This window comes from Canis lupus, chromosome 16 (assembly GCF_003254725.2).
Source record: "Canis lupus dingo isolate Sandy chromosome 16, ASM325472v2, whole genome shotgun sequence".
In the NCBI taxonomy this organism is placed as follows: domain Eukaryota; kingdom Metazoa; phylum Chordata; class Mammalia; order Carnivora; family Canidae; genus Canis; species Canis lupus.
This window is the reverse complement of record NC_064258.1, coordinates 3,103,235-3,124,469: the sequence shown is the minus strand read 5'-3', so window position 1 is coordinate 3,124,469 and position 21,235 is coordinate 3,103,235. Positions and strand designations below refer to the sequence as shown.

Sequence of the window (21,235 nt, the reverse complement as noted above, 5' to 3'; positions counted from 1 at the left end):
TACCTCAGGACTGTATTTGAAAATAGGATCTTTAAAGAGGTAGTTAGGGCAGCTCTGGTGGCTCAGTGGGTTAGTGCCGCCTTCAGCCCAGGGCCTAATCCTGGAGACCTGGGATCAAGTCCCACATCAGGTTCCCTGCATGGAGCCTGCTTCTCCCTCTGCCTGTGTCTTGCCTCTCTTTCTCTCTGTGTTTCTCATGAATAAATAAATAAAATATTAAAAAAAAAAATAAAGAGGTAGTTAAATTAAAATGAGGTCATATGGGTTGGCCCTAATCCGGTAAGGCTGGAGTCCTTCCAAAGAAAGATGAAGACAGCACACAGAGGGAAGACCATGCGAAGACACAGGGAGAAGACAGCAATCTACAAGCCAAGGAGAGAGACTTCAGAAGAAATCAACCCTGGTGACACCTTCATCTCAGATTTCTCACCTCAAGAATTACAAGAAAATAATCTTTTGTTGTCTAAACCACCTGATCTGTGGTACTTCACTATGGGACCCCAAGTAAACTAATGCATTAATTTTAAATCTCCCATATTTCAGCTATGAATTAAAATTAAGACAACTGTGTGCTAGGAAATTCTTCTATAGATAACATTAGGCCCACAAAGCAAATGTGTGCTGAATTTGCCAGAAGTCAGAGGTTAGCTAGGAATGGTAATCCCAGGGTCATATTTTCTTTTTATACCACAGTAAGGGGAATGAAGAGCGACAACAAAGACTTTCCACCTTTGCCACAGACCTGTCTGGAGGATTAATTAATATAATAGGACAAAAAGGCTTAGGATGAAGGACACTGCGTCAAATCCAATGTAATCTTCAGTCAAATCGCGTTGGAGTAGAGAGTGCAAATATGCGCCCCTGCCTGAATCCCAAGGAATAAAACTCCTCTGAAGCACTTCTGATAGTCTTTCATGCCCACTTGAGAATCGGTCACCCAGAACGAGTCATCCCTACAGCTACCAGCAATTGCAGCTTCCTCTGCCACTTTCTGCAGCATCACAAATTACAGAAGGGAAAAGGCATGAAAGAGCAACAACTGGATGATGTGGAGAATATACAGCTAGAAGACGCCAGAAAGTGTCATTGCCAGGATCAAGAGACTCAGTGGAGTATAGGGTGCAAGGCTCGTCTCATGGTTTCTTGTAGATAATCTCTTCATTATCAATATTATTAGTGTACAGAGAAGCAAGGGAGGAAATGGTCAAGAAAGCAGTGTTTTACTCCTCATCTAACCTGCTTTTGGTAAACCAATCAAGCATCAGGTTTAAGAATGAATGTCCAATAGTACTCTTCAGGAAGTGGAAAATATGGTGTGATCAAGCGATTTTTGTAGTGCATGTATTTTGTTTTACTCTTTCAACATTAAAGTATAATGATTGAGAATATTATAACACTCACCTTAATATTGCCCTATTTGTTTCTAAAATAGTTTTATTAAGTATATGTGGCTTGTGAAATTGTTAAAGTAATTTAGTACAGCTGACCCTTAAACAATGCAGGGGTCAGAGGCACCAACCTCTTAGTTGAAAATCCACGTAAAACTTTTGACTGCCCCAAAACTTAACTAATTAGCCTGCTGTACACCAGGCTTACTGATAACGTAAACCCTCAACCAACCCAGATATTATATGTTATACACTGTATTTCTCAATAACATTAGAAAAAGAAAATGTTAGGAAAATCTTAAGAAAAAAATGCACTTATAGTACTTCCCACATTTATTGAAAAATACCCATATGTAAATGAATCTATGCAGTTCAAATCCCTGTTGAGGGTCAATCATATTCTTCAGTTACTTTTGTTTTTCTTTAAAATTATGAAAAAAAGTTTGAACTCTAAAGTTTGAATTCTTTGAATACTTTGAAGGTGACATTTATTATTTTAAGAGACTTATGTAAGTGAAAGCTACCTCAGAAACTGGAAAATATAGCATTTTATGCATATTTTAAAAGAATTATTCTTATGAAATACTCTCTTATAAAATACTTTTTAAAGTTAATGACAACTTAAATACAGATGGATAACCTTTATTTTTAGAATCTATTCATAAAATCTATAATCTAGTTTACCTTTAGATGTAAATATTTTTTACACCTATTCATAAATCAGAACATATGTTTAAACACCACCTTAAACAGTGTATATAAAATGTGGCTAACCAAAAGAATCAATATAAAAGATTCATATTATCCTTTCTTGAAGTTTTTTTTTTTTTTTAAGAGACAAAGATAAACTGCAATTTGTGGATTTCACCATTACTGCCATTTTGTTGTTTAATAAACAAAAAGTAAGTTTATATTCTGGAAGCTGACCCAGATGCCACTCAATATCCTGCACTAAATACATTTATGGTAATTTCCAGCGATAGATAACTGGTGATATGAAGCATAAACTTAAGTAAGACTGAGTCATTTTTCTTCATTAAGGAAAAATGCTTTAGATCCATTGCAATGGCCTTATTACAATGAGAAACCACAATGATACAGTTTTGAAAGATTCAAAAGTTGAAATGAAGAAACAAATAGGTGGCCTTGATTAACCAGAACTGGAGGCAGAATTTAACTAGAAAGATCCACTGTCTGGAATAATACACTCTGGTTAACCAATCAAGGTTTTAGCATCATGCAATGAGATAAGGTTAAATACAAGTTTCCCTCACGGAAACAGAATAAGGACCATTAATCTCTATACTTAAGAGTATTAAAATCCCACAGCATGAAGCCCCATGAAAATAAATTCAACTCAAAGGACAGACATTAAGAAATATAGAACTTTCATTTTCAGGTAATACATTATGAAAGCTAAAATAGTGTAGTATGTTTCAAACTGGTTTAGTAATTATTCAAACACATAACAATCTCCTGCCGATTTTTAAATGGATTATTTTGTACATTATGTGCTTTTTTGCTTCAGTTAGGGCCATTTCTAAGTTTTGATTGAATAGGGTTTTATATCTGTTTGCTTTTTTTTTTTCAAGCTTTTTTCCCCCCAGTGCTAGCTAAATGAGTTCCTTGGAGATTGTGGATGAATGCTGAGATTCTTTAGAGAAATGAAGTTTGTTACAACTATGCTGGCATGCTTCCTTGAGGGGAGCAGAAATTATACTAAGATCTAGGAAAGGGGGGACGCCTGGGTGGCTCAGTGGTTAAGCATCTGCCTTCAGGTCAGAGCGTGATCCTGGAGTCCCGGGATTGAGTCCCACGCTGGGCTCCCCCCAGGGAGCCTGCTTCTCCCTCTGCCTGTGTCTCTGCCTCTCTCTGTGTCTCTCATGAATAAATAAATAAAATCTTTAAATAAATAAATAAATAATAAGATCTAGGTAAAACAGACTACTTTTGAGGAGTCTGAAAATAAGCTGCAAATTTCTTTTTTTATAAAACATTGTTTCATTATCTCAGGAATTGTGGAATTAGTTACAGATGGCTGTCTCATTTTTAATTTGAAGGAGGGGATTTGTGTGAGAATTAATATAAACAAAAATGCTAACAGGGCTAGTTTATGCTTATGAGGAATGAGTTAATCAGCCTCAACCACACTCAGGAGAACAGTGCTAAAAAGACTATGGGACGACAGCAGGATGGGCCCCGGGCACAATGGAGGCACGTGGAGCTGGTGTGGATCACCAACTTCCCTCTCTTGAGCCCTTTCTCACCACTTGTGACTGTGTTTCTACCCCTCTGGCATCCGCGTATTCTTTACCACCTGCTTCTTTCCCCTTGATCCCCCTAGTTGCACAAGTTCTCAAGAAGAAGAAAATAAGGATTTATAAGATTTAAATGAAAGCATCTTACAGCTTGGATCTACAGATAGATTAATGTCAAGAACCATGAGCGTGCTGGGTTGAACTCTGCTTACAAGCTAACAAGGTGCCTGCCAGTTCCACGGGCGCTGGCAGACAACATGGCTTCTGGGTCAGATGGACTATTTATTACTCACAGCAATAGCAATGGCCACTTGCATAGATTCCCTGAGCCCTAATTCTCTGGGTAGTTCCATGAAGGCCAGGAGATGATTTTCCACATGGTGTGGAGTCTGTGTCACAGAAGAGATCCTAGCTTAGGAAATCCCAATCCTTTATGAAGGACTGCAACCAAACTTCCCCAACATTTTGTTCCAACATAAGCTTGGTTCTAGGGGGCAGCAAGCACAAATGCCCTTTGCTTAGATGCCTCCACCTCGGTCTTCCAAGGCTGTTCACTAATACAGTCTGGAAAACCAAATCCGAAACAAAAAGTGGTCGGTGCTCTGCTCATAGAAAGGGCAGAAACCACAGACTCATGGCAAATATGTCCCATGTCCTGTGTATGTGGAAGGTCTTCTTAAGAATCTAGGGTTAAAATGGAAATTCAATAAAGTACATCAAATAATTCCAGATAAGTAGGGGGCAGAAAAAAATGTATAGGGTTTTCTTGTTTTTTGTTTTTGTAGATAAAACGTAAAGCTCTAAAAAATCTTGAATGGCATAAATGCTTTCAATCACATGATTGAAGTATTCTCAACTGAAGGTTACATTTGTGTTTTGATATTTACATACTTTGGAAAAGCAAGATGGACTTAAAAATATACAAACACCGACTTAAAGACTGATTCTCCAATGAGATATTTATGTTCAACAGAGATTATTAAAGCTTAAAGCTAGTATGATTTTAGTTCTGAGCTGGGATATGTGACTGTGTTTTTAGGGTCAGGGCCTTTTCTCTTCCCTGAACAACTTCTCTGGGATCCTTCAAAGGGCTTTAATCTGTAGCATGCACATTCTCAGTAAAGAATGTAAATAAATTGGCACCTGTCCCAGTCATCAGTTCTGTTAGTTTCTGGTATTTCATAGGCATAAAAGCTGCACTAAACCAGACATTGGGGACGATGATATGATAAAGTGGTTTTTTTCTTTTTTTTTCTCTTATGACCAGTTTTTTTTTTTTTAATTCCTGTTGCATATCCTATTCCTCAAACATTTAACCTTAGTTTCTGCTATCATATCATCTAAAGAGATCTTCAACACATTTTCTGTGGATCATGGTTAGAAAAAAGCTTCCCAGATACACAGGCATGGGTGAGGGACAATCAGATCATAGCACCTTCTGACATCCTCAAAAGCACTATCATGGAAATTAGTTGGAAGATAAACTTGGCAAACTTCACTAGCCCCACTAATTTGTAGGAATGGGGTGCAGTGGACATAGATCAATGCAGAGCAGAGCATGCAAAATCTGTATACTGTTACAGTTCAGGATAGAAATAAAGTGTCGGGTTTTATTTTTTATTTTTATTTTTTTTAAGTGTCGGGTTTTAAAGATGTTGGGTTGTCTTTTATTTTGGAGAGAGAAAGAGATGGTAAAATAAAAACAGTATAGTGCATGCCATGTAATATATTAAAAGAGGGGGAAAATCCAATAAAATATTTTCCTTGTAGCAAAACCTAGAAAATGTAGTAGCAAAAAAGAAGTGATAATGCAGACATTACACAACAGATGAACTCTATATTTGGTGCTACCGTATTTGCACCCAATTTCTAACCATAAATACTTAGAAGAATGAAAATAATATATTATTAATATGTGGTAACTTATTTACAAGACACTGTTTAATTTAAATTGAATGATTTTATAAAGAAAAAAAAATGAAACCTTTAAAAGACAATGAAAGAAAAACCAATATATATTCCTTGTTTAAAGAAAAAAAAGTTAATATGCTAGATTAGAGTAAAATGCACTAGTTTAACTTGCATTTCATGTAGAGGTACATAGAGGAAGAGAAGGATGATAAGCAATAATGAGTTTAATCTACAATTAAATGGATCTCTAGATGGGAAGCAAGTGGAGCACCGGACACCATCGTTCAAGAGATCCGACCTCCAGGACTCATGAACTGTGTTAGATTTTTTGGCTTCTTTAAAATATAGGCTATCCCTAAAACTGCTAAACATATTTGTAAATATCTATTAGATTCATTCACCCTAATTCAATAGCTATTGTTCTTAAACTACAAAGTTTATCTGATGGATTATCACAGAGGTTTGCAGTAAGTGTATAGACAAGTTGATGGTTGCGTAGGAAATGTTGGACAAAGACGTGCAGGTTGTCCTCTGGGAACAGGGCTGCAAACAGCTGCAAACTGCTCAACTCACAGGCAAGAGGATTTCCAGTAATGCTAGTACCTCTAGCTCACTGTTTCTGGTGGAAACTCAATATTAGAAGTCAGTAACTCATGACCAGCTCTTTCTCTTTCCTAATCACTAAACTACATACGTATTTTGACTTTAGTAATTTGAATTTTCTTAGTGAGAAATGGTCTAAGGACTTTCCCTTTTAAACTTTGCAAGGTAAATTCTGCTTATCCAAATGCTCACAAACAGGAAAATCTGGTGTGTAGCACATATAGGATGCTAAAATTCATATGAGCTCCCCAAAAAGAATTAACATAAATGAGTTTAATTAAAAGGGTAGGAAAAATGTTAAGATAGCAGGAAAGAGGAAATAATTAAAAGTAAAAATCAATGAATTAAAAGGCAAAAAAAAAATCCTCTCAGAAAATAAAATAGCCCAACATCTGCCTAGCTTGATTTAAAAATGAAAAAATATAATACATTCAAAAATATAATACAAAGAACATGCAATCTCAAATAAAGAAAAAGGAGACAGAATTTAACACGAGAAAGTGAAAATAACTTATGAGATTAGCATGTTTGCTTCTAAAAAAGAATCTGAAAAAAGATAGAAATTATTTTGAAGGGAATATTCATTGTGATAATAGAGTAAAAAATATGAAGGTAAACTCTCAAACTGTTTAATAGCCATAGATACAAATTATTGAGGCTCTAGGAAATATTAATAAGCTCTGAGAGTTATTTGGTAAGCTTTGCCCATCTTTCAAAAAAAAAAAAAAAAGATACTTTTCTAAACACACCTTTCCAGACCATATGAAATATGAAATATTCTTATATATGTTCAAGTACTCCATAACTGATTCCTATGTTTGATTAAAATGTCTACCAAAGAAAAAAGCTTCAAGCCAAAATCATTTATGGCAATGGAAAGATTGATGATATAAAGGGAGAGAAAATTAACTTGTGCTGTATAGGAATATAACACTACATTAATAGGTAATATTAGTTTATCCATTTTATAATTTTTATGTAATATTTGCATAATGTAATACTTACATTGATACAGGAGAGTTATTTGATAAATTCAATATCCATTCCTAATTAAAATTTTTAGTGACCTAGGAGTGAACATTTTACTTGTCTGACATGGATAAAGAATATGAAATTTAAATTCAATAACTAATGCATATCAAACTAACTAGAATTTAAATAAAAACGTGAAACAAAATAAGTAGTGCCTATCCAATGGCAAAATAGATTCTCAAATTGACAGCAAGAACTCTATTAACTAATATCAATAATATAATTCTGGAATTTTTAGCCAATCCAATTAGAAAATAAAGAGGAAAAAATAGACCTAAAATTATTAGAGAGGCAAAAATGTGATTATTTTTAAAATTATTATAATTCCCTAATGAGAGAAATCATGATAATAACCCAAAAGTTTTTCCTGAGCAATGTTATTTCATGCTTACATACATATACATACAAGTTTCTCATATAATATTACATGATTATAAAGTATATAATATAAAGTATTTTAATTTGCATTTATATCATCACTGGTATCAAAATAGTTCTATATATAAGAAAAATTAGAAAACAGAAATAAAATTTATAAATAATATGGAAGCTCAAATAGATGTATATACACATACATATTATATGTGAATTGCTAGTTGCAATGATCTATCAAGAGGTTTCCTCCTAAGCTCTCTACTACTAATTATTATCGGCTAGAATAAAAGCCAACAAAAGATTGTTCATAACAGCACAACAGGATAAACTAAATCTGAGAATAAATACAATAGGTAGAAGATGTGGGAATGTATCAGTAAGACAGACTTTTTATTCTTAAAATATATAAAAGATGGCTTAAAAAATTAAAAAGTGGTATCATAGATGTATATAGTATAAAGCTCCTTTCCATAAAATAATGTTTAATTATTATAAAAATTCCAAAAAAGATTTTTGAAGCTGAATTAAGTAGTTAATCTGAAAAAGCAATGATCAAGATTATCAATATTATTCTGGAAGGGGAAAAAGAACAACTTGTACCAATATACATTAAACTATATTTAACTATGCCATAAATATCAGTGGGAATTGAAAAAAAAATGGAAAGTTATGATTGGAACAATTTAGAATCGAAAACTTTATGTAAATGCTCCTTCTAAATCAAAAGGGATGAATTCAAGATATAATTCTGGAATTCTTTTTTTTTTTTACTATGAAAGAGAAGTTAAATTTAGATTCCTAGGTTTTCTAAAATATCAAACAGCTCAAATATGTATCTATAATAAACTAGGAAATAAATTTATCTAAATAAATATTTGTTGAGGGGCACTTGGGTGGCTCAGTGGTTGAGCCTTTGGCTCAGGTTGTGATCCCGGGGTCCTGGGATCGAGTCCCACATCAGGTTCCCTGTGAGGAGTCTGCTTCTCCCTCTACCTAGGTCTCTGACACTCACTCTGTCTCATGAATAAATAAAATCTTAAGTAAATAAATAAATAAATTGTTGAGTCTCAGTTTGAAGAAATACATTTTAAATGAAACAGAAGTCATAAAAGGCACAGTTTGTAAATACAAAAAATTTTTATATTGTAAGTTTAAAAAGGTTTTTAAAAATCCACAAATCAGTGTTTCTCAGTTTGGGTTCACATGCTTCTTGTGTTTATGACTTGTCATAATTTTATAGATAATGTAATGTATCATGTTGGTTCATTAATTGTAACAAAGGTACCATGTTAACTAATAGGAGAAACAGGCTTCAGAATATATGTAAATCTAAAACTTTTTTTTTTTTAAGATTTTATTGATTCATGAGAAACACAGAGAGAGAGAGAGGCAGAGACACAGACAGGGAGAAGCAGGCTCCATGCAGGGAGCTCGACATGGGACTCGATCCCGGGGACTCCAGGATCACACCCTGGGCCGAAGGCAGGTGCTAAACCACTGAGCCACCCAGGGATCCCCTAAATCTGAAACTTCTAAAATAAAAAGTGTATTTTAAAAAAAGGGAAAATGTTAGGACTAAACAATTAAAACTTTATGAATAGAAATTGCCAAATAAAATCTTATAATCTATCCACCATGACATGAATACACAAATAAACTGCCATATTTTAACAACAGTATACAATAACATTAATGTGGTTCAGGTCCCTTTCATATGTTATAGTATAACAGGACTAACACACATTTTCCAGGAATCTTTTTGGCAATATACACCAGAAAACTTGGAAAGATTAATTTATTCAATTTAGTTAATATATAGTGAATTATTAGTTTCAGGAGGTAGAAGGTAGTGATTCATCGGTTGCATGTGACACCCAGTGCTCATTACAGTCACATACCCTCCTTCATGCCCATCACCCAGTAATTACCCATCCCTCCACTCCAACAACCCTCAGTTGGGTTCCTAGAGTTAAGTCTCTTAGGATTTGCCTCCTTCTCTGTTTTTATTGTATTTTTCCTTCCCTTCCCCTGTGTTCATATGTTTTGTTTCTTAAATCCCAGATGAGTGAAACCATATGGTATTTGTCTTTCTCTGACTTATTTTGCTTAACGTAATACCCTCTAATTCCATCCATGTCATTGGAAATGATAAGATTTCATTCTTTTTGATGGCTGAGTAATAACCATACATTTTGACCCAGTCATTTTTGTAATGTATCCCATGAAAACAATCATAAGAATAAAACAAAATGTAGATTATTTATGACTATTTTAGTCAGGATTCTGACAGAACACCAGAAACCCCTGTAGATATTTTAAACAGAATGAGAATACAGGGAATCAGAGATTTACAAAATCACTAAGGATCAACTGGGAACAAAGGTCAGAAAAATTGCTGGTTGTTTCAGAAAATGTTTGGGTGGGTGGAGCACCTGGGTGGCTCAGTGGGTCAAGCATCTGCCTTTGGCCCATGTCATGATCCCAGGACCCTTCATTGGGCTCCATGCTCAGTGGGGAGCCTGCTTCTCCCTCTCCCACTGCCCCTCCTCCCCAGCTCATGCTGTATCTCTCTCTCAAAAAAATAAATAAATAAATAAATAAATAAATAAATAAATAAATAAATAAATATTTTAAAAAGAAAAAGAAAATGGATTGGAGGCTTATAGAAAATGGGTACAGATGATCTCACTCCCTACATCAGGGAAGTGGGTTGATACCTGTCTACTGAAGACCCAAGAGCAACCAATAATGACCTTTTTTCTCCACCTTCTACATTCTGCTCAAATGTCTCTCATTGACAGAACTAATGTGGAAACCTGCTGTCGGGGGTTCTGGGAAACATACATAGTCCCAGGCTTTCAGCCCTTTAACAAAGGTGAGACTGTAGATGTAGTAACACTTCAGTAGTGGAACTACTGATACAGCACATTGTTATATGGGATACTTTGATAAATTGTGATATAACGACGTCAACAATCTAAATGCCAATAATATTCATATGATGGGGTTCTATGAAGTTGTTAAATATCATATTTTGCAATACATGAGAAATGTTTGTTTCAGTGACCTGAGAAAATATTCACTAGATTACAAAAAAAAAAAAAAATCAGTTGGCAAAGCAATGGAGTATCAACCTATGTTATTATAACACAGCATAATTCTATGCAATTTCAACTTCTAGTGATAGGAAGTTTCTCTAACTGCAAAATTAGGTATTGCAGACATTGTTCCAAAATCCCATTTTAAAAATGAGGCTCTCAATAAAAAAAAAAAAAAAAAAAAAAAAAAAAAAAACTGAGGCTTTGTTGAGGTAACATGCAGAAAACCTGGAGAACAATTCTAAGATTTTTAGCTTAATATCATTTTAGGAATCAAAACTCTAAAATATGCCATTGCCCAGTGATACTACCCTATATTCTGGTTATAGTTACTTTTAAAATAAATGCTGTAGTCTGAAAAGCAGAAAGAATTTTCATGGCTAGGTTTTTCCAATAACCAGGTGACTACACTAGAGATCTCATTAACTTAAAAACCATAAAACCAAAAATGTTTTCTCAATGTCCATGATAATAGAGGAATAAAGTTGCTTTTCCCTGAACATAGTGCTTTAATTTGAGCCTGTCCTTCAAGAAATACCATCTGTTATCTGGTCCATTATCAAGATGGATGCCACAGGCTATTGTTGGGAGAACAAACCTTCAACAAGCAATCAGTTCTTTAAAAAAAATTATGTGAGCATATTACTCTCCTCTGCAGAATGATTACACCATATATTTAGTTGTCTGATAAAGAAGGTGCTTTATTTGAATGGAATTATTTACCCTGGGGACTCACTCTGGAAGTCTGCAGAGGGAGTGCAAGTCTCCAGGAGATTTTCCAGGTCATTCTATCCCCGCTAATGTTATTCAGTTATTCTGTCTTTTGTCAGTTCTGCTTTGTATATAATTTTTAAAATTGCCATAATTTTGTCCAATTTCACATTCAGATAGAATTCCAGTCTATGTTTTCATAATGGCTGTTGTTCAGAATTCAATTATTATCACTCCTTTCTCTGACTTCAACATCAATAAGAGCATTTAAAGGTCAAGGGAGAGTTTTAATCAGTTTGGTTTAAGAGAAGAGAGATCTCTAGGCAAAGATAGAAGTCGAGTAGTGAAGACCACATAGAAATTACTATGAATTGGTTTGCTTGCATTCCCCTGGGATGACTTGAAAGACCTAGATGAAGGGAGATTAAAGCAGAGCATTCAGATGTAAAGAGGCCATATACATTTTGGACTTGAAAATCACAATCTAGCCATTTTATAGTAATGATTAATATGCTAAATGAATCTATACATAAAACCTCATGCTGCATAAAAAATAATTAAAATACATCTTGCCTAGTTTAAATATTAACAGTCCTTACCTGGAAAAACAAAACACTTAAGAGATGACTCACACTAAAATAGATACCCACTTTCCTAGTGTGTTTTTAGAGGAAGTTTCTCTGGCATTAGGGCGCCAAATGAGTAAACTCTCTAAGGCACTTAGAATTTCACAACCCAAGGAGAAAACATGTTCATAGTTTTGCGACAGAAATCAGCAAGAAACCTCGTCACCAACATTCTCTTTCCTTTAAACTTGTCTCAAATACTCTAGTTGCCAAAAAATCTTAAACATGTAACAATTTGCATTTACCTTTACCCATTCTGATAAAAACATCATTTTGGAGGCACCTGGGTGCCTTTGGCTCAGGTCATGATATATCGTAGGGTTCCCTGCTCAGTGAGGAGCCTGCTTCTCCCTCTCCTCCCTGCCCATGCTCTCTTCCTATCTCGGTCACTAGCTTGGGCTCTCCCAAATAAAATATTTAAAAAGAAAATAAACATCATTCTTATGAATTTAAAGGAGCTTAATTAGTTCACAGTCTCCTGTTCTGTGGCTGGAAACAACACATTGTGGTGTAGTGGGTGGCAAAGAACAGTGGCTACGAGCACAGGCTCTAGGCTTGATCCCAGCTCTGCCATTTAATAGATGTTGGGACATTGGGCAAGTTATTCAAGTTCTCTGATTTCCTTGTCAGATGGATGTAATATTCCTAACTTGGGGTTGATGTGAAGATTAAACATACTTATATAGGCTACTATGTATATTGAACAATGTTTGGCATACAAGCACTGAATAATTAGCTGCAGGTATTATATCCATGAAGAATAGTTTTTATGCATACAAACATGAGAGCCATTTTGTGATTTGGATCAGGAAAACAGCCACCTGTTTTGTTTTTTTTTTTGTTATTGTTGTTGTTTTTGTTTTTTGTTTTCTTCTGTTTTGTTTTTTGGCCACCAGGTTATATGCCATTTTCTAAATGTGGTTTTATATTTTTAAATGATTGAGGGAAAAATATTTTGTGACACATGAAAATTACATTCAAATCTCAGTGTCCACAATAAAGTTTTATTGAAATACATGCCAGAGTGTAGCTGAAAACCTAAAATATTTACCATCATACTGTACAGAAATAGTTTGTTGACCTGTGGGCAGTGTTCTTAATGTAACAGTGTTATCCTTTCTTCCATTCTTGAGTATAGCAGTGACCGTTAGATTCAGCAACTTTCATTTTTTTCCCAAGAAATCAAATAAAGGGGAATAGTTTAAGAAATACTCAGTTTTTGGGGCACCTGGGTGGCTCAGTTAAGTGTCTGCCTTCTGCTCAGGTCATGATCCCAGCAGTGCATCAGGCTCCAAGCTCTCCCCTTCCCCCTACTTGTGCCCAAGCATGTGTGCTTGCTCTCTCTGATAAAATCTTTTTGAAAAAAAGAAATATTGAGTTTTTAATTTATTTTTTATTAGAAAGGATACCTTAATATTTCTAGAAGGTATAGAATAGGTCAAGTCAGAATTTAAGGACTTTGCATTTGCATGACTTTAATATTTATTGTCAGTGTTTCTCAGAATATATATATTTGTAAATATATATTCAATCAGTGATATCCTCTACAATTAAATATATTGGCATTAAGATAAAGGACTATATGGCAAAGATACTCATAATGCATTAATTACTCCTTTTTAATGTCAAAGTTTTTATTTTTTTGAGTGAATAGGGCTTATTTTCTGATCTCTCTTACTGAACAAACAGCTTTATCAATACATGTTCTTAAATGTGAAGACACCTCCATCTTCTATAATTTCCCACCATTGCCAAGTATGTTGCAGGCACAGGGTAGGCCATTTGATATATTTTCATTGAGATTTATTGACTTGAATTAAATTAGAGTTAAGTAAAACATCTCAGACAATGAACCCTCAATAATCTTGGCTGTGTTTACCATGTCCTAAGGCCTTTTTAAGAGAAGCCACAATTTAAAAGTTCTAAAATAATTACAGAAATAAATATGGTGCCATATTGTTCACTGCAAAGCACGACTGTCAATTACAAATTCAATTTTCAGTGACCTGTCAATGTAGAGAATTTTACAGATGCACCATCCTATAACTGAGTGGTAATGTTTTGGGGGGGTCTCCTTTTGCTTTGTGGTTTTAAATATTTTAACATGATTGTCTTTCCAAAATATCGCACTAGCTCAAAATGTGCTAGGATTAACATAATACATGGTGAAAATTAGTTTTGTTTTTCTTGGTGTAGAGATAAATGTTACTCCACCCAACAATATGACTTTTAATTATAGTTAAGGACCCTTTGCAGTTGAGCTTCTCTTTCAGTGTAGAGAAAGACTAACAGGTATTGCTGGCATGATCTACTTCTCATGCTGTTTTCTATCACTGTAATTAGTAGCATAATCTAAAACTTAAAAATATACTAAATGGGCTTTAAGTGTATGATCAGCTTTTAAAATCAAACAGCATTAGCATTGCTTTCTTTGGTTTATATCTACATTCCCTTCGTATTCTAGTGTTGGAGATTGGATTTCCTTTAACCTCAATTAAGAAAAAAAAAACAGAAAAAAAGAGAAACCTTTATGCTTTATGTAACAGAATGGACATGTGTGTCCATTAGCAGGGGATTTGAATCCTAATATATCACTTAGCCTCTTCGTATCTTTGGGCAAGTTAATTTTCAAAGCCTCGATAGCCTTATCTGACAAAGTCTTATTATCCCTTCTTCGCAGTGTGCTTGCTAAGATTAGAAATGATAGTTATAACACAGCTGTCCCAGGAAAGCCTCAATAATGATGGTCACTGTTGTTTCTGTTGTAATATGGTCAAAGTCTTTATTGACCCAATGAAAACCTTCTATGTCTTGCTCTAAGAGATCATATCTTTATTCCTAATCAGCCTTCAGTAAAATAAAGTGATTGGTTTAGGGAACTTGGTCTCATAAGACATATCCACATCATGCCTTCATCCTGCAATTGGAATTTAAGTTATAGCTTCAGTCCATGACTTGGAAATGAAGCATGGGCACATGGCACTGAAATCTTCTAGGGGTGGTAGGAGATCAAGGAGGAGGATTGGGAGCCAAGAGAAAAACAGAGTAGAAAAAAAGTCACCAGAAGAAACTTTATCTTGTCTGTAACCATTCTGATTTTGACCTGTCTTTGGCAGGTGCCCTTAAGGTAAAGGAAGACTCTAAAGACAGTTTATTGCACACACTCCAGCCTCTCTCTGTAACCCTATCCCGTTACTTAGCTTTATAAGTTGCTTCTTGTAGAGCCTTTCAGAGGACTCTCCACTTACCACAGGCCAGTAAACTAGTCTTCCTCTGTCCCATTACTATCCTCTTTCTTCCTGGTTAATGCTATTTTGGTATACTTAACCCAGAATGTATTCAGGGGTTTACACATTAATTTCACCAATATTGAGTGCCTACCATCATTCTAGCTGTTGAATATGCAACAGAAAACAAAACCAATAAAAACACCTGCCCTCAATGAGCTTAGCTTATATTTTAGTGGAAGGGTGCAGACAATTAACTGAATAAATAAATAATTGTATATATTTGCAGGGGATAAACAAAACAGGGGATGGGGAAAAAGTACTGGGAAGTAGAGGTAGAGTTTTAAGTAATTGTCAGGAACAGCTTCATTGCAATGACAATTAAGTAAAATCACCAGGAGGATATAAGGAGGGAGACCAATCTAGGTAGAAGGAATTGCAAATGCAAAAGTCTTAAGGCAGGAAGATGCCCTTCAAGGTTGGAGAAGAGTAAGGGGGGCAAGTATAATTAGATTACGAGAGATAATATCAAATCATCCAGTGTGGTATTGAGGCAGATGGGGAATATCTAGAGTCTTGTCAGCTACTACAAGAAAGGTTGGCTTTTATTCTGGTTAGTATCGGGAGCCTTGGAGGTCTCTGAATGGAGATGTGACTTGAAAGGACTTGTGATTTTAAGAAATTCACTCCAACTGCTCTATTGGAAATAGACTATAAGGACTGAACGCTTGATTTCAGCTCAAGTTATTGGTAAGTCAGTTAAATGTCTGCCTTGATTTCAGCTCAGGTCATGATCTCAGGGTCATGGGATTGAGCCTTGTGTTGAGCTCTGCACTGAGCATGGGGCCTGCTTAGGATCTCTTTGCCCTCCTTCTCTCTCTCTTAAAAAAAAAAAAAAAAAAAAAAGAAACCAAAAAAAAAAAAAAAATATCCAGGTAATGTCATTGGTAGGCCCGAGTAGGAAGCAGCTGGATTCTGTGAAAGAGACTTGGTAACTGATGGATGACAGTGCCGAGAGAAAGAGGCATGTATGATGCAGAGATTTTTTTTTTTTTTTACTAAAGAATTTAAAAGGTAAAAGTTACTATAAATTGAAAGGGCAACAAATGAAAGCAGAACAAAGTTTTGGGTCAGCATCAGGAATTCAGTTTTAGGCCTGCTGAATTTGAGAGGTCGTAGTTATCCCAGGTAAGACATTGAGTAGACAGGTCTGGAATTAGGGAGTCATCAGAGCTAGGGATATAAAATTAGGAGGATCCTCAACACAGATTTTAAAATTGTGAGACTGGACATGATTGCTGAGTGAGAGCTGGAAGAAAAAGAGACAAAATCCAAGGACTGATCTTTATTTGTACTTTAATAAAAAGTGGCTGGTGAGAGGAGTAGCAAGTAGATGAAAAAGGAGTGGCTAAAGGGCTAGTGTTCTAGATGCCTCTGATGGAATTGTTTCCGGGATCTATAGGTGACCAAGTAGATCACATGCTGCTGATGGGTCATATCAGACAAGGACTGAAAAGTACCACTACGTTAGCAATGGCAGGTTCCACATGACTATGATGAAAGAGGTTTTGGTGTGCCTGTCTGGAGTAGTTTCAGGTGAGCATGAAAGGAAAATTAAAAAAAAAAAAATGTGCTCACTGATTCGAATTAACTTATTTTTGCTGCAAGAGGGAGTAGAATGGGGCAATTATAGCTAGAGAGGGAGCATGGTTAAAAAAAGTTTTTCTTAATGGAAAAAATAGGTTTGCAGGATAATGGAAATGAACTAACACAGAGGAAAATTATTTATAATGCAGGATAAAAGGATGTGATTGCTAGAGAAATTTCTTTGACCCAGGTTGGGTTCAATAGGGTTCAATGCACAAGAGAAGAAGCTGGCCTTAGAAATAGTTGATCTTATTAACAGATGGGAGTGTAGGTGAGGGATAGATGTGAAGGTCTCAGCCTTAACAGGAACATGCACATTTAGATAGAAGGTACTATTTAACTAAATAAATCTCTAGTTGTACAATTTTAGTAAATTTAAAATGAAGAAATTCCATCAGGGTTTGGAAGTATATTTGTCTTTTTAGATAGAAAAAAGACTAATTAGAGCCTCCCAAACTGTCTATGCAGATATATGTCTCTAGCTGAATGTAGACCATTTAAAGGAACACAAAATTCATTCTTTCCCTTATGTCTGACGGGGCCGATCGCAACTTCAGTTTGTAAATGAGCTCATTCTTTTGTGAACTGGGAGTCATAGCTTTGCTCAAGTACAGAAAACAGCTTGAATTCAGTGGTCTTAAAAAAAATAAACTTCTACTAAAATTACTTTCAGTCAAACTTTTAACGCAACTGTTTGAAAACTCTTTGCTTTTGAATCTATGAAAAGCATTTTATGATTTTGGCAGTTGAGCAATGGGGTGGTCCACTTGGAAATGCTTTGCTATCTCTATATAATCCACAAGAAAAACTCTGACCGGACAAAAATAAAGTGTTTACACAAACCAAAACCAAATGTCTAGACTCTAACTTATAGAGGGTTTCCATTAGTATCCGCAAATTAGCACACACACAGTGACAGGTTTCAAATGAACTTGGTGGAAAGGCCATTCATTAGTGGATTCAGGTTTAGCAGGAACTCCACAGTAGGGATCGATACTTTCACACTCACCACTGCATTTAAAGTATGTTTTTGTCTAAGTCGACAAAGGCATCATATTAAACTTGTGAAGGCAGATTATTTTTTATCTTTTCTGCTGATGTAAAAATGAATGGAGGTTAGAAATGAAAAATCAATATAATAAAGTAAAAATAAGTCCTATTCAGGTTTGAAAGAAAATAGTGGAACATCTAGCTGTCCTTGGCCTTATAAATGCTTTCTATCCTATAGCTTCAAAACATTTATCAAAATATTAAGTATAAATTATGCTAAAAAGGTAGGGGGAATTAGTAATGCTTCTGAATACAATTTACCAGCTTTATGTGGAAGTATAGTTACTAATGTGTTGCTTACAGTTTTACTATTAAGCAATAAATGACTGTTATTTTATACATTAAAGAATGGCAAATGAAGAACATACTATTGAAGAAATGTGATGCTTCTTAACTTTACTGAGTTTATTTTGCGTTCGAGATACCAAAAATATTTAAGCTTTCATGTTTTTGCTTCTCTGAAGGGCGACTTTGGAAATTACCTCTATTGCTATGCGATCTGTAACTGGCAAGTAAACCAAAGCATGCCATGTGCTTGCACTGATTCAATTTTAATATTGCTAAAAATTCAGAATTAAGAAAATTAGTTTGTTTTTCCATTGATGAACAAATTAGACAGGCTGTGCTGTGATCCAGTCTATGGCTGGACTTCTGACTTTTCAGATTGCCACTGACCAAAGGAAATGAACCAAGTGTAAGGAAGGTTTATGCATTCCTTCAATAAGATTACTCATTATGTTTTCAGAGAGGTTTTCAATTATATAGTCAGTGTGGTATCCTTATAAAACAAAAACAAAAACAAACAAACAAAAAACTTGAAATAAACTGAAAGAACAAAACAATCCAGGGTTCTACCCTAGAGAAAAACCTCTGATGACCATTTTGGCTGGATTAACAAATATTCTCTACTTTCTCCAATAAAGTAGGCTTCCTGAGTCCAGGACTGGCAGCCTGCTCGCTGCTAACCTGGCATGACTGTTGCTTCCACCAGCAGAATTGCTTGCCAAGACTCTGTGATGTTTGTTCCTTAACATTTAATACCATCTTGACTTCCTATTTTAATGCCACAATTTAATGAAATTTTATGTAATCCTATAAAATGTGACAAACGGGGGAAAAAAAAAAAAGAAACCCAAATGTGTTCTATGAAAACTTGCTTTAATAATTTGTAAAGATCCCCAGTAAGGAATCTTTCAACTTATTTCATTCTGATGAAACAACTGCAAAATATTGACCAAAAAACAAAAAAACAAAGTTAGAGCAACCTGATGATAATCTGTATTACACCCTAAAAGGATTGTTACATACACACTCACACAAATATAACTCATTTTTAAAGATTATAAGAGATCCTATTAGGAGACCTATTTAAAAAAAAGAAAGAAGTAGCCTATATAGAAACACTGGAGAATAGAAATTTCTGTTTGAAGTTAAATATTTAATACAGGTATAATCATTAATAATTTTGGTAATTGTTCTGATTAAATGACCATCAGTCCTGATCACATTTACCGCTGTTTACATAACAACAATTAGTCACTAAATTCACTTAGCATTTAGTATATTTATTATGTTTCTGTATAATTTTTGACGAAGAGATTCTTTTTAAATACTTCTGTATTAAGGGGATACTTCTGTGAGGGGATAGCTGAGTGGCTCAGTGGTTTGGCGCCTGCCTTTAGCCCAGGGTGTGATCCTGGAGTCCCGGGATCAAGTCCCACGTCAGGCTCCCTCCATAGAGCTTGCTTCTCCCTCTGCCTCTCTCTCTCTCTCTGTATCTCTCATGAATAAATAAAATCTTAAAAAAATTACTTCTGTTTTCCAGAATATACCCTGTTTAAAAAAAAATCTGTAGGAAATACTGTGTATTATATTTGTGTCTTGGAAATGCAAAACACAAATTAGCATGATAAATACCATGAGATCTCCATAGTAAAAAAATAAGAAATCTAAATAAGGTTTTATTTATTTTAAAACAATTTCAAGCTTACAGAAAAGCTTGTAAATGCAGAAAAATGAACTTTGTCACCCCCCACCCCAGTCATTTGAAAGTAAGTCAACAACCTGATTCCCATCATCCCCAACCACTCTAGATCTGCTTTCCACAAACAAGGGCATTCTCCTACATAACTATAATACCACCATCAAAACCAGGAAATCAAGATTATTTTATGATTTCCTTCCCCCCCCCTCAGGTCCCCTTTGAGCTTCACCACTTGTTCCAGTAACACCTTTTAGAGGCAAAGGATCTAGTTCTGAGTTACACGTAGTATTTAGTTTCATTTATCCTTGGTCTCCTTCAGTCTGGAAGACTTCCTCAGCCTTTCCTTGATTTTCAGGACTTTGACATTGTAAAGATTAGCATCCATTCATTTTGTAGAACTTACTTCAATTTGAGTTTGCCTCATGATTTTTCATGATTTGGCTCAATTTATATGTTTTTGGCAGGAATATTGCTCAAGAGGTTTGCTGGTTTGGTGATGCATGGTTTCACTTCACCCCAGGATTTGGATCATGTGATTCAGGTGTTGTCTACCAGTCTTCTCCAGTGTAGACAGACTTTCCCTTGTAATAACTTTTGCCCTTTATGATTAAAAAAAAACATTTGTGGAGGGTCTTTGAAACATAAATGTCATCTAATAGAACCTTCCATTTACTTATTTCTATATGGATTGTGTCTTATTGTATCTAATGGGTTAAAAAAGCATTTTCTTTATATTGATGCTTAAGTTGTCCCAGATTTGGCCAGTGGGAGCCCTTTCAAGTTGGTGCCTGTGTCCTTTGATCATAGTCCCATCATTTTTTGAGTAGTTCTCTGCTTTTTGTCACAAACAGAAGTTTTTAGATCAATTTGTACTTTACCTGCTCCAGACTAGATTCTTTTCCTATCAGTCTTTTCTTCAGAAAGTCTTTGTTCCTTTTAGTGGAAAATTTTTATTTTCAAAATATTTTTTATTTATTCATTTGATAAGGAGTGAGCATAGGAGTAGTGGGTCAGAGGGAAGGGGAAGAGGAGAAGGAGAAGCAGACTCTGCTGAGTAGGGAGTCCAGTGTGGGGGTTGATGCCAAGACTCTGGGATCATGACCTGAGCTGAAGGCAGATGCTTAACTGACTGAGCCACCCAGGCACCCTGAGAATAATTTCTTAGAAGCCATGATCTGGATGCTAGATGTGCTCATTATTATCATTGTGTTTCTGCTCCCAGGTCTTCTGAGTGGACAGAGGGAGGGAATATGTATGTGGTAGCTAAGTAGATACACATATTTACATCAATGTTTAGTTCTCTCTTTTTATATATGGAAGACCAT

General features: G+C 35.2%; 1 protein-coding gene and 1 long non-coding RNA gene across 6 annotated transcripts in view; one reads left to right on the top strand and one right to left on the bottom strand.

The window, feature by feature from the left end:
• Positions 1–21,235, top strand: part of CNTNAP2 (contactin associated protein 2) — a 1,981,926-nt gene that overhangs the window by 984,487 nt on the left and 976,204 nt on the right. The gene's annotated exons all lie outside the window — the stretch shown is intronic.
• LOC112651057 (uncharacterized) overlaps positions 1–21,235 on the bottom strand; it is a 67,539-nt gene that overhangs the window by 37,266 nt on the left and 9,038 nt on the right. Inside the window, exon 3 of one of the 2 annotated variants that reach the window (XR_003130577.3) lies at positions 20,075–20,509. The exons of the other annotated variant lie outside the window; for it this stretch is intronic. This is a non-coding gene — a long non-coding RNA (uncharacterized LOC112651057). Of the gene's footprint in view, positions 1–20,074; positions 20,510–21,235 lie in introns of those variants that run through there. 2 annotated transcript variants of the gene reach the window in all.